This window comes from Chroicocephalus ridibundus, chromosome 29, assembly GCF_963924245.1.
Source record: "Chroicocephalus ridibundus chromosome 29, bChrRid1.1, whole genome shotgun sequence".
Lineage (NCBI taxonomy): Eukaryota > Metazoa > Chordata > Aves > Charadriiformes > Laridae > Chroicocephalus > Chroicocephalus ridibundus.
The window spans coordinates 66,589-79,098 of record NC_086312.1 but is presented as its reverse complement, the minus strand read 5'-3'; the positions used below and the strand labels follow the sequence as shown (position 1 = coordinate 79,098).

Sequence of the window (12,510 nt, the reverse complement as noted above, 5' to 3'; positions counted from 1 at the left end):
CAAAGCTTGCTGCTGGGACAAGGAATTGTCCTGCATCCCTCCTCCCATCATCATCATCTTGGGTCACGGCAGCCCAGCAGCCCGGCCCCAGGCAAGCAAGCTTGCTGCTGGGACAAGGAGTTGTCCTGCATCCCTCCTCCCATCATCATCATCATCATCTTGGGATGTCCAGACGCCCAAGAGTTGCCTGGGGCTCACCGGTGTGGTGGAAATCAGCTGGAGGCCATGGGAAGGAGGTGGCCACGGCTTGATGGAGGGTGCAGAGCCAGCACCAAGCACGCGTGGGGCTCATGGAGAAAAGGGATGTGCCAGGAGCAGCTCAGCCTCCCCCCCGCCCCGACACCGACCAACAACCCCGCGAGCCTTTGATGCTGAACGCAAAGATGAGAGAGAGCGGGATCAAGCTGCCCGTCCCGGGAAGGCAACGGGGAGCGCTTTGGAAACACACGGCCAAGGAGATGGGTTTCACTGCAACGATCCGTGGGCTCAGCCTGGGAGAGCCTCGACAGCCCAAACTGACCTCCATCCCCTCTGGGATGGACGCAGCCGCTCACGGTTTGTGTTTATCCTATAAATTACCGGTTACGTGCCCTAAAACCAGGAGGAAGGTGGTGTTCAGGCCACCACGCTGGTTATGGAGATGGGGGAGGCAGGGCAGGACCTGCCCCGAAAGCAGAGGAGGGACACGAAAAGCCAGGGTTGGCTTCCAGACCTTCCATTTTAGGTGAGCCACCTTAGAGGCGAGATTTTTAAGGCTGAGCATCTCCGGTGTGTAGATCTCATCCAGAGATGGTGCGGTTTGAGATCTTTCATCTAGACGCAGAGCTGGGACCACAACATCGCCGGGGTTTAGCCGGCATCGGCACCCTCAGAGCCTGTCCCGGAGAGGTGGCAACGTCCCCGGTTCCCAAATCAGGTCCTTTTGGGTTCAAAAATCATTTCGGAAAAGGCCGGCGGGATCCAGGGCGGAGCTGCCGAGGCCATGGGAGACCGTCAGCGTTCATTCAGGAAAGCCTGAGTCACCAAGCAGCCGGGGCGGGAATGTCAGGGAAAAGGACGGGGAAAAATACCCCAACCCTCCCAAATCGGCAGATTTTAAACACATCCGTAAACCCCCAGCGCCTGGATGGAGAGGGGCAGAAAGCACCGACCGCCGAGAAAGGACGGTGGCAGGAGCCTTCCAGGGACTCTTTTGTTCTCCAGAGCTCCGGCACGGCTCCTATTTTTAGAAACTGTCTCCTTTAGAGGAAAACACGCGGTGATTTATCTTTCTCCTGATGAGCACGTAACTGCACTCCCTGCAAATCCTGGTTTCTTGGAAACAGCGAGAGATGAGGGAGTTTAATGTCTTGGACTTAGGAGGCTCAAATTTACCCTCTATGGTAATCCAGCAAGAGCTACTCCTCTAACCACAGGAGCGTGGCTCCAGCGTCTCCCGAGAGAGCACGGCCAATCTGAATTCATTTTTGAGCTCACGGTCTTTCCCTTCGAGAGGTCAAACACCCTCGTACTGAGGCCATGGGTCTCTCCTCTCTGTTTTTCCTCTATCCCAAGAGTTAAAGCAGCCCGGCCAGGACATCAAGACACTTTCAAAATCGAGCCATCGCACGAACCCGCGGCCAAAACACACAAAAAGCCAGAGAGAAGGGAAAACCTGTGAGTTGCCCAGCACGGGAGAGGTTATGCAGAGACCAGGAGCTCTCCCAGATGTGGCGCGCCCACCTCTAGATAAATTCGGCGATGGTTAATTACAGGACATGTTTCAAAGGTCACAGATTGAGAAATACCAACATCTCCAGAAGAGCTGAAAGAGCCCCGGCTCATCGAGGCTGTCAGAGTCGATAAGCAGATGTTAACGGCATGCCCAAGACACTCAATCATCTATTAGGGTGCAAAAATTTCACCTAAACCTTCCCCACCACCCCAAAAACCACCAGGATGCACCAGGTGCTTTTCCACGTCACCGCTCTTCATACGGCAGATGCTTCCTATACAAAGCGTTGGGTTTGTTTTGTCCCAGAGCTACTCAACGCGTATTTTAAGACTAACGACACACCGAATGGCAGCTGTGATAATTAGTAAGGTTGTCCTGCTGCGTCAGGAGGTCACAGAGACGTTGACAGATCCAACATCCAACAAAACGAGCCCAATGAAGGTCCCCGATCATCGTAGACTGGAGGACGTGATGGATAAAGACAAGCTGAGGCAGTTGGGCTCGTTCTGCGTCAGGATGAGAGCATGAAGGTGCTGACTACAGCCACTAAGTGGAGGATGTAGAGAAGACTAAGCCAAACTCCTCCCGGACACGTGCAATGAGAGGACGAGGAAGTCACAACATGGGAAACTCTTCCCTGCGAGAGCGGGACAGCTCTAGGACAGGCCAGAGGTGTGTGTGTGGGGGGATCTCCATTCTTGGAGATGCTCAAAACTCAACTTGATGGGGCTTGAGCAACCTAACTTGGAAGCTGGCTGTGCTTTGAGCACAGGGATGGGATGAAGACCTCCAGAGAGTCCTTCCCACCCCAATTATTCTGTAATTTTAGGATTAAAAGCCCAAAGAAGTTCAAGAGTCTAAAGCAAAGAGGTCTTTTGGATGGCAGTTTCCATCAAGATCCTAGGCCAAATTGAAACAGGGAGAGGATCTCCCTTCTGAAGAGTTCACTCAAGAAACTCCATTCTCCTGGAAGTTTTCTACGCAGCTCCCAAAAGAGGTCTAGTGACAGTTTAAAAGGGCATAAAGCAGTGGAGACTTAAAGAAAACTCTAAAATACTATTATTTCCCAAACTTCAAACTGTGTAAAGCTCCACCCGCTGAACACCAACAGAAGGTTTCCCTTCCATACAATCCTCCAAGACGAGAAGCAGGACACCCACCTGACCTCCACGTGCTTTCCGCATCTCTTATCTCAGCGATAAAGGATGAGGAGGGAGACTCAGCTCCAACTCAAGCTCTCCAGTGCCTCCCAGATCAGCTGGGTTCCCGCTATAGAAGGACCGGCACTTCGAAAGGCCATCGGTCCGAGGATGGGGTGAACTGGTCTCCAGCCAAGAGAGGAAAAAAACCAGGCTCCTCCAGAGGGCGAAGACTGGGATTAAACCAAAACTGAACTCGTCAGAAATCAAAAATTGAGCAAATCGGCCAGGAATTTGCAAGACCGCTTTTCCAAGCAATCTGAAGGCTTCCAAAAAGCCCTCAAAACCAGCTGATCACCTTCAAAAAGCCTTCACTGAGCCTAAACAGGCTCACCCAGGCTTAGGGGTTTTTTTTCTAGCCTGTCTAAACAAACTGAAAAGAGAGGCAAGAAGAGATATTTTATCTCCTCTACAGCCAGGCTGAGGGACCTTGCCATTTGAGCAAGGGTATTAGGCAAGGGGTGAGTTATTGCGTCATCTTCCGAGTAACGCAAGATGTCGCAAGGCATGATTTAGCTCTGGAATTAAAAACTCGCTCCTACTTCAGGCTCACGCTTTCATCTCAGGTGTTTAATTTGAGAGCAAAAGGTACCAGAAGAATCGCTGATGCAGCTTCTGCATATTGTAAATAACCGGGGAAAAAAAAAATATATAAATTGGACTCGACACGTCACCTTTCGTGGTCCAAAAACATGACAGCAACTGCTAGTGCCAAAAAAAACCCAGCAGATGGACCCGCGCAGTGGGATTCGTGCTCAATACTGGTGGGAAAACACCGCGTCCCCATGCCGTGGCGGTGCCGGAGCCGAGCGGCTGGGTGTTCACCAGCCGGCTACCACCCAACCCGGCCATGGGGATTTCTGCTGTGTCGGATGGCGCAGAGTTGGGTTTGTTACCAGCGCGATGAGGAATCTCACACTGGAAACGTTCAGTCATAAACCAGAATTGTCAGGGTTGGGAGGGACCTTTCAGATCATCGAGTCCAACGATCAACCTAACACTGACAAAAGCCACCACTAACCCATGTCCCTCAGCGCCACGTTGACCCGTCTTTTAAATACCTCCAGGGATGACGATTCCACCACTTCCCTGGGCAGCCTCTTCCAATGCTTGATAACTCTTTCAGTGCAGAAATTTTTCCTAATATCCAACCTTAAACTCCCCTGACGCAACTTGAGGCCATTGTCCTCTTGTCCAGCCACCTGGGCCTACACGATGGCCAAGAAATGGAGGGGAGGGTCTTTCAGCCCCCAGCACCGTAGGAAATATTTAGCTCCCTGAAAGCTCACTGGAAATGCAGGGAAGCAGGAGCTTCCTTTCCCATATCCCAGCCCATCTCCAAATCCATCCCATGGCCCCAAGCTTGGCTCTTCCGGCCCAAAGCAGTCATGCAAGACGACCTCTCCAAGACCGCATCCACGCTGGCAGAGACACGGCAGGTCCAACCAGAGCCAGGCTTGTGTTTGCAGTGCAAACAGTGGTGTTTGGTGGGCAAAGGCACCATCGGTAACTTTTGCTCGGCAATCCTGATACCTCCGGACACCAGCATGCGGCTCCGGGCTGAGAGCAGATGACAGGAGAAACAAAACACGGAAATCCTACAAAAGAGGGTGCAACCAGCAGCTCTTTCTTCTCCAACCCACCCTAAACAGGGCCAACAGCTCCCACGTGAAGGCAAAGGCTTTGCCTGAACACCACGAGATGCTCCACGGCAGAGCTTTTCCCTTGCACAAGAGAAGTCGACCCCCTGGCACCCCAGCATCCCCCCGTCCACTGAAAGCACCTGGATGAGGAACGTGGGTGCTCTGCACATGTTGGGCTCAGCATGGAGCTATTTGGGTGGACACCCGTGCCAGATTCAAGCTCTTCAAGCGTATTCCTGCCCCAAATCCATGGGGTAGACACTACTCCTCCGCCCCAGGAGCCCAGCATCGCTCCGTGCTTGCAATAGCCCCTCTCCAGCAGAAATCATTCCACCCACGGTCTCACGCCAGCATCCGAACGTTCTCCCCGGAGCCAGACGAGACGATCGCGTTCTCCGACCCTTTGCTGCGGCTTGCCAGGACCAAGCTGGAGATTTTGCTTGTGCTCCTGAATACAGACGAGCTGGCGTCAGGACAGGCTTTGCTGCGGGAGGGCTTGGCCAGAGAATTTCATGTTTCCTCCTGAAAACGGGCGCATTTGGGGTCAAGTTTTCCCGCACGTAGCTCTGGGTCCTGCTCCGATGAAAGCTCTCGGCCGTTTGCAGTTGGAAACGGGACACATTTCTTTCTCCTTTACGCGGCGTTGGCAGGTTCAGGGCAGGATTTAAGGACGCTCCTAAGCCTGCGGGCAGGTGACCTTGAGGACAGGAGCTCTTCAAAGCACGGCGTGCTGGCAGCACATCGTGTCTCATCTGACTCGGGCTTAGCCGGCTGCTGACGGAGCTGGGGACGGCGCCGTTGCGTTCACGCGACACCAACAGCTCCGTGTTCACTTCTGCTTGGGCTTCCCGGGAACGATACGGGTCCCTTCACCCCTCTGCAGGCACAGGGTGCTGGAAGTTTGTGTATTTAAGGGCTGGAAATGCCCAGGGTTGCGCAACCAGCATCCAGGTGCTGCTATTTCTGCTGCTGGACTTTGCACGGGCAGGAAAGTGCACAGGAGGGAGGGGATTCTGCCCCTCTGCTCCGCTCCGGGAGACCCCCCTGCAGCGCTGCCTCCAGCCCTGGGGCACCAACAGCAGAAGGACACGGAGCTGTGGGAGCGGGGCCGGAGGAGGCCCCGGAGATGCTGGGAGGGCTGGAGCCCCTCTGCTGTGGGGCCGGGCTGAGAGAGCTGGGGGGGTTCAGCCTGGAGAAGAGAAGGCTCCGGGGAGACCTCGGAGCCCCTTCCAGTCCCTAAAGGGGCTCCAGGAAAGCCGGGAAGGGACCTGGATCAGGGAGGGGAGCCGTGGGACGAGGGGGAAGGGTTTTACACTGGAAGAGGGAGACTGAGATGAGATCTGGGGAAGAAATTCTTGGCTGTGAGGGGGGTGAGCCCCTGGCCCAGGTTGCCCAGAGAAGCTGTGGCTGCCCCATCCCTGGAGGGGTTCAAGGCCAGGTTGGCCGGAGCTTGGAGCAACCTGGGATGGTGGGAGGTGTCCCTGCCCAGGGCAGGGGGTGGCACTGGGGGGTTTTTAAGGTCCCTTCCCACCCAAACCGTTCCACGATTCTATGAAAAGACGTGGCAAAGGGCCCAAGCGACAGCAGTCCACAAAGAACGGGGCAGATAAACACTTATGTCCCCAACGCATCTGCTCTGGTCCCAGGAGATGAACGCTGCAGGCTTGCACACAAGGGGATCAGCTCGTCGCAGGGGGATGAATAACCCACCATTGGGAGCTGATCGTGTTTTAACCCCCTCTCTGGCCTGGGAGGAGCTGCCTGGGTTGGGACTTTGCTCAGCTGGGGGCACCAACTGAGCCTGGAGGACTCCATATCATCACTGTGAGGGAGTGAAGCAGACTCTGCTGATGAAAGAACGATGTCCAGCCCCGTAACGAGGTGAAAAACCCAACGCAGGGGCAAGAACATCCTGAACGGGTGCAGCTCGGTGCTCCCCAGCCAAAGGATGCCACATTTTTAATTGCGCCAGTGCCACCTTCCATCAAATTATTCAACCATCGACTCACTGTAGTAATCCCAGTATGAGCGGAGACACCTGTAAATGGTCCCTCTGGCTCCCTGACCCGCTCAGCAGTGCTGGAGATGACCCAAAAGAGGAGGCAGGACTGTGCAGGCAGGGTATAGGCAGCATGAATTTAGACCAGCTCAAAAACCACAGCAACCAGTGCAGTGAGTGGTCCCATCCATCCCGTTGGACCACGCATCCCAGCCATCCCCGGTGCTGGCTTGGCTCTTTTTTTTTTTTGAGCCGTTTCAGTGGAGAAGTACCAGAAAAGACGGGATTGGGCTCAAAAACAAGGACTGCAGATATCTCCAGGGAGGGACAAAGCCGGCTGCCAGAGAAGCAGGTCAGAGCTCTCCTCCTCCACGACTTGACGCTTATCTCAACGCGGTGACTCATGCGGGATCTCTCCACCGAAAGAGGCCGGGTACAAGACATCCAAAAGGCATTTGAGAGGCTGGGAATCAGCACGATTCCCATCCTTCGGTCTCCTCCTTGGGTTCGTTTTGTATGTGGAGATGGAGAACGGCCACCCAGAGACACCATGGCACCTCCGTTCTTGGAGGTCTTCCAAGCTAGACAACCTGCTCTTGCTTTGGCATCAGCTCGCCAACCCAAATCCCCTTTTCTACCCAAAAAGATGTTGAGGCTAAATAAGAAGCAGCCCAAATATTCTTTCCCCAGCTTCATAAAGGCTTTGCGCTCACTGCTCTTTGCCTGTTCCCAGGATTCATCTGGGCACAAACAACCAAACCATCCCCCAACAACCGAATGTCAAGGAGCCGCAGCCTTTGGCGGGCGCTCAGAGACCTCCCAAAGCCTTGTTCAGGCAGAAGGTAAAGCGATTTTGGTGCAGGAGGAGCCAAAACCTCCTGCCTTTCACTTCAGCAAGTGCCTGATTTGGGGAGTAAAACAAAAGAATCAAATCCCATTTCCATTCCCAAAGCGATTTCCATGGGAAGCCCCATGAGCACAGGAGCATCGTCTGCAAATGGCAGCGCGGGAAGGGGCTGGGGGGCCATAAAGTGACTCAGCGTCTGGAGGGGCAGGTCAGGACGGCGGATGGGTCACGGACCAGCTCTCCTTGCTGCCCCATGGGAAATCCAAGGCTATGGGGAGAGACCAGGACAACGTGGAGGACAGGTACAACGTCCTGGTCCCACAAAGCCCAAAGAGCTCTTGGAAAGAGAAACCACACCACCAGGAACTCCAGAGCAGGAGAGACGGACCTCCAAGCACTACTAAAAATAGCAATGCTCCAGTATCAGCATTACTAGAAAATTTTAAGACAACCGACACCCGTGGAGCAAGGACAAACACGCAGATGTTTCCCATAGGGGACGACCACGGAGACCACGTCAGCTCTGGGCCAAAGCCGCCCTGCGTTCTCCACCCACCAGCAACACGCGGGGATGGCTGCGGGTTCAAAGAAACCTTGAAGCAACCAGCAAGCTCCCATCCTTCCCAAGGGATGGGCTTTGGGACAAGCACCGGTCTCCCTGTCCGGCTCCTCCCTCCCCTAAAATCAAGCCCATGGGTTTCCACCCTCCTCTCGCCCAGTCGATTCCATCCACCAGGTCTTCTCTTTGGTTTCTAGATGCAAATTAGGATTTAGTTTTCACCCTGCCCGGCCACCGCAGACCCCAAAACCCCATGCGAGACCGTGGGCGCGTGGCCCCGCGTCCTACCACGCGCTCGGGGACGAGCGGGTCCCTCTCGCCTCCATCACGGGCGGCAGTTTGGGGTTATCCTGTCCTCGCTATCGCAACCGGTTCTCCCTCGAGCAGTTAGAAAGGCAACGCCTGCTCAGGAAGTGGTCTCTGCAGCAGACGGAGGTGGGGAACGGTCACGGCTGCGAGGGGAGGGCGCTGGATGTGCTGACTCAGCTCCCCAGCGAGCTCCGGCTCGTCCCGGCAACCCGTCCGCTCGGAAAAAGGCTTGTAAGACCCCCCAGGTCCCTTTCCAGCATCCCGCTTGGGCGACGAGGCCAAACGATGCATCACGGACACAGAAAAACACCAAACGGCTCCAAGCCCACCAGCACCCATTTTCCACAGGGGGTTTTTCCAACGCCACCAGCCCTCGTCCTCCTTCGCTCGCCTCTCGCCGCGCAGGATTTCCCTGCCATCGCTGTCGTGCCCAAGCTCAGCTCTTCCCCTCGAAACGCGGAGCGGGCACACGTGTCTCAGCTCGGCTGTGCCTGGGCACGCTCCCTCCGACGGCTCCGGAGGTTGTTCTTGCCGGTCCCGACAGATCGGTGCGTGTTGCATCCCTACAAAAACCCGCTCGAACCTCTCCAGATGGGACCTCTGTGTTATCCAGTGAGCCCCGGGTTGTTCCATGGGCCATCCCTGGGTGCCAAGCAGATGTTTTGTGGGATGCAACATCTTCGCCGTGTGCTCGTCAGCCGCATTTGTCGCTCCTGGGATGCAAAATTTGGAGATTTGGCACCGGTTTGGTGCCAACCGGCCACTTACGCTCAAGCCAAACACTTCTCTCCCAGTGCTCATGACCGATAAGAGCAACAACCCTCCTGCTGAAACACCGTTCCCCAAGCTCATCATCCTCCGAGACATCCTCGTGTTTTGGCTCAGAAACAAAGAATCACCCAAGAGATCCTCGTGTCCAGCTCAGAAATAAAGAATCACCCGTCCACCGCCACTGTCCATTCTCAAGACGGCACCCAAGTTTTCACACCGAGAGGGCAGGGGTCCCCCGGGGACAGCTGGGTTTCAGCAAACTGCTTACGCTGGAGCAAAAAAAAAAAACCCCTAAATTAAACTAAGCCAGCGCCTGTTGGCTCGTGCACATGGGCTTGGGTTCAAGCTGCCCGAGTCAGCAGAGCTCAGGAAGCCCCGCGCGCTTCTGGAAGACGGAGCCGTAGGAAGCATGACACATCTCGAGATGTTGGCTCCGCTCCCCGGGATGTTTATGGTCAGCGAGAGCCTGCCACGATTTCACAGACTTCGTATAAACATCTGGATGAAGGACTCTACTGAGGTTTAATCAGAGGCGCTGACCCGGCACGGGGCCAGCATTATGCCCAAGCTGGAGCAGCAGGACCTCAACATGGACGTGCAGGAGACACGGCAGGTTCTGGCACCCATCCCACCACAAGCACCGGCACATCTCCACCCGAGAGAAGAGTAGCACGGGGCGACTCACTCGCCCACCAAAGCCCCTCCACTGGGTCTTGCTGTTGAGCTCTGGTCGAGGAGGAAAAAGATGAAGCCAGGGATGAGGTGCCTCATCTCACTGGTCACCGAGGGCCGCAGAAGTCCCACCAGGGTGGAAAGGAGATGTTAAGTGTCTAGAGGTGAGCCAAACCACAGCTTCGAACGCTTCCCTTCAACTCTCCCAGGACAGCGCAGTCCCTCCAGCCCTTGTACGACTTGCCAGGACCACCCCAAGGGTGGCCAGAAGACGACATTAAATTTGTATCTCCCAAAGCTCGACCATCTGGGCACCGTCATCTTCTCAGAAACAGCTGCGCAGCGACAGGCGGTTTCTTTTCCAAGAAAGAGGCCAACCTGCAGGTCTGCAAGCCAAAGAGCGGAGCCAGGAGAGGACGAGCCGTCTGCCCAGAGGAAGGGCCGCACCCTTCCACGACTGCCGGAGCCAGGAGACATCCCCACCGCAGCCCAGAGACCTCGGGGGGGACAGGGGGGGATGACACAGACGCACTCCACCATGGTTTTGGCCACCGCAACCCAACAACGAGGGCTTTGGAGACCACGTGGGTCCAACCTACTCAAGATAGAGAAGGAGAAGCATCATAGCAGCGTAAAACCCAGCAGGACCCATGAACGCAGAGGAAGATCTACAGAAGATCATGAAGGCCACTGGAAAAAACATCGATGAGGGTAAAGACTCAACAGAGAAGGAAGCATTGAGGGGTTGCGCCAAAGAGTCTCCTGGAGAGCCCAAGCATCCGCCGGTGATGTCCCATACCTGCTCCTGACCCCAAAGGGTGCATTAGAAAGGTCCCCGATGCGGAGGAGAGCTGGGCAGCAGCACCCCGAGGGACAAGGATGGGGACATCGTGCAGAAAAAGCCAGGAATCGGAAGAGAGACGGGGATGGATCAACTGCAATGGGATGGGAAGCTCGTTAGCTGGCTGACGGATGACCTGCTGCACTCGGCGATCACATGGGAGCTGTGAGTCACCAACGGTGTGGTCGGGGGGGAAAAACAAAAACCAACAAAACACCAAAAAATAGAAGAAAAAAAAAAAAATTACATAGCTGTGGTTTGCAACCTGCAGTTCACCGACGGCTTCTAAAGGCAGCGGAGAAAAGCCAGCCCGTTGTCAGCAGCTTGAACTCGCTCCCCAGGCATCTGCTCCCCCGCTGGAAAACCTCCGGCAAATCTAACGAGGTGGAAAAAAAATCCCCCCGGGTTTCTCCCCGAAACCCTGCATGCGACGGGGTCAAGGAGTCCGTGCCGAGACCCTGCACGGGGGGGGTTTCGTCGGTGGCGTATGAGTGAGATTAAGCGAAAGCGAAACAGGTGCGAGGAAGGGCTGCCACAGGGAAAACCAGCTCTTCTGCTGCGAGCAGACGAACAGCGTGGCTTGTTTAGTTTGGCACGGCCGAGAGGGAACCCGACACTTTCCCAGCGAGGAGCTTCGCTCTTATTCCCAGCTTCTCCACGCTCCTTGGCCAGAGGACGTGAGTTATACTTGGGTTTTTCTCAGCTCTTGGGGTATTCGCAGAGCCCAGGGGGGATGCACCGGAGCTGCGCCCAGCTCCCAGCGCCGGGGCCGGGGGGGGGGATGCAGAGTCCAGACCCGTCCGAAACGCTCCAAGTGCTGCAAGGCAAAGCTTTGGGCTGTGTTTCCTTCAAGAAAAAGGCAAAAGTTGGTGGTACGAGCCCGACAGACAGGCTTGAGGGCTTCCTCCCTGCCTCCAGAGCGATGCAGACTTCCCGCAATACTGCAAACGGTGGAGGTTTGCATGATTTCAGGCTCCGGTGGTAATTCCGAGGCTCCCGCAGAAGCGGGATGAGATTGTGGGGCAAGGACGGACACCCGGAACCCCAAATTTGGGGCTGATCCTACGACCTGCACGGTGTCGGGGGGGAAGATGCTGCTCCTTCACCCGCCGCGCCTGGACCATACCGTCACCTCTCAGCATCACTCGCGTCAAAGATACTCGGCCCACAGCACCTTTCAGGACAGCACCATCCCCGTTTTGCCCCGGGATGGCAATACCGAACCCAAAACCTCCTGCTTTGAGCCCAGAAACCCCCCCCCGGTAAAACCCTCCTGGGCTTCAGAAAACAAGCGCTGAGGTTTGAATGTGTTGGAGCCGCAACACCAGCTCCCAAATGCTAATTGCTCCCCAGCGCCTGCTGCCTGCTTTGGGCAGGGAAGGCATTCGCTCTATGCCCCCCCTCTAAAAAGATGGCCAACCCCCCCCCAAAAGACAGCCAACCCCCCCAAGAGACCTCCAAACTCCCCCCAAAAGATGTCCAAAACCTCCCAAGAAACGTCAAACCCCCCCAAGAAACGTCAAACCCCCCCAAAAGACCTCCAATCCCCCTAAGAGATCTCCAACCCCCGCACCCAAGAGACTTCCAATCCGCTGCAAGAGACCTCCAACCCCCCCGTCAAAGACATGCCCAAAACCTCCCCAAAGAGACGCCCAAGCCCCCCCCCCTCAAAGAGACCTCCAAACTCCCTCCCGAGAGACCTCCAAACCCCCAAAAGACATCTGAAGCCCCCCCTAAAGACTCCCAACCCCCCTCCCAAGAGACGCCTTTCTCGCGAGCTCTCCTCAACCATCCCTCCTACAACCCCGAGCGCGCTGGCACGGCCCCAAACCATCTCCCAAAGTATTTTCAAGCGAGCCGAGGGACCGGCTGGGGGACGCTCCGTAAAAACCCGGCCCTTCCTTCACCGCCTAAAACCCTCGGGCTTCCCCGGCCGTACCCTCATATCTGGTGGGA

At 55.8% G+C, this 12,510-nt stretch overlaps 1 protein-coding gene across 1 annotated transcript in view; it reads right to left on the bottom strand.

Moving 5' to 3' along the window:
* Positions 1-12,510, bottom strand: part of WIZ (WIZ zinc finger) — a 61,794-nt gene that overhangs the window by 26,598 nt on the left and 22,686 nt on the right.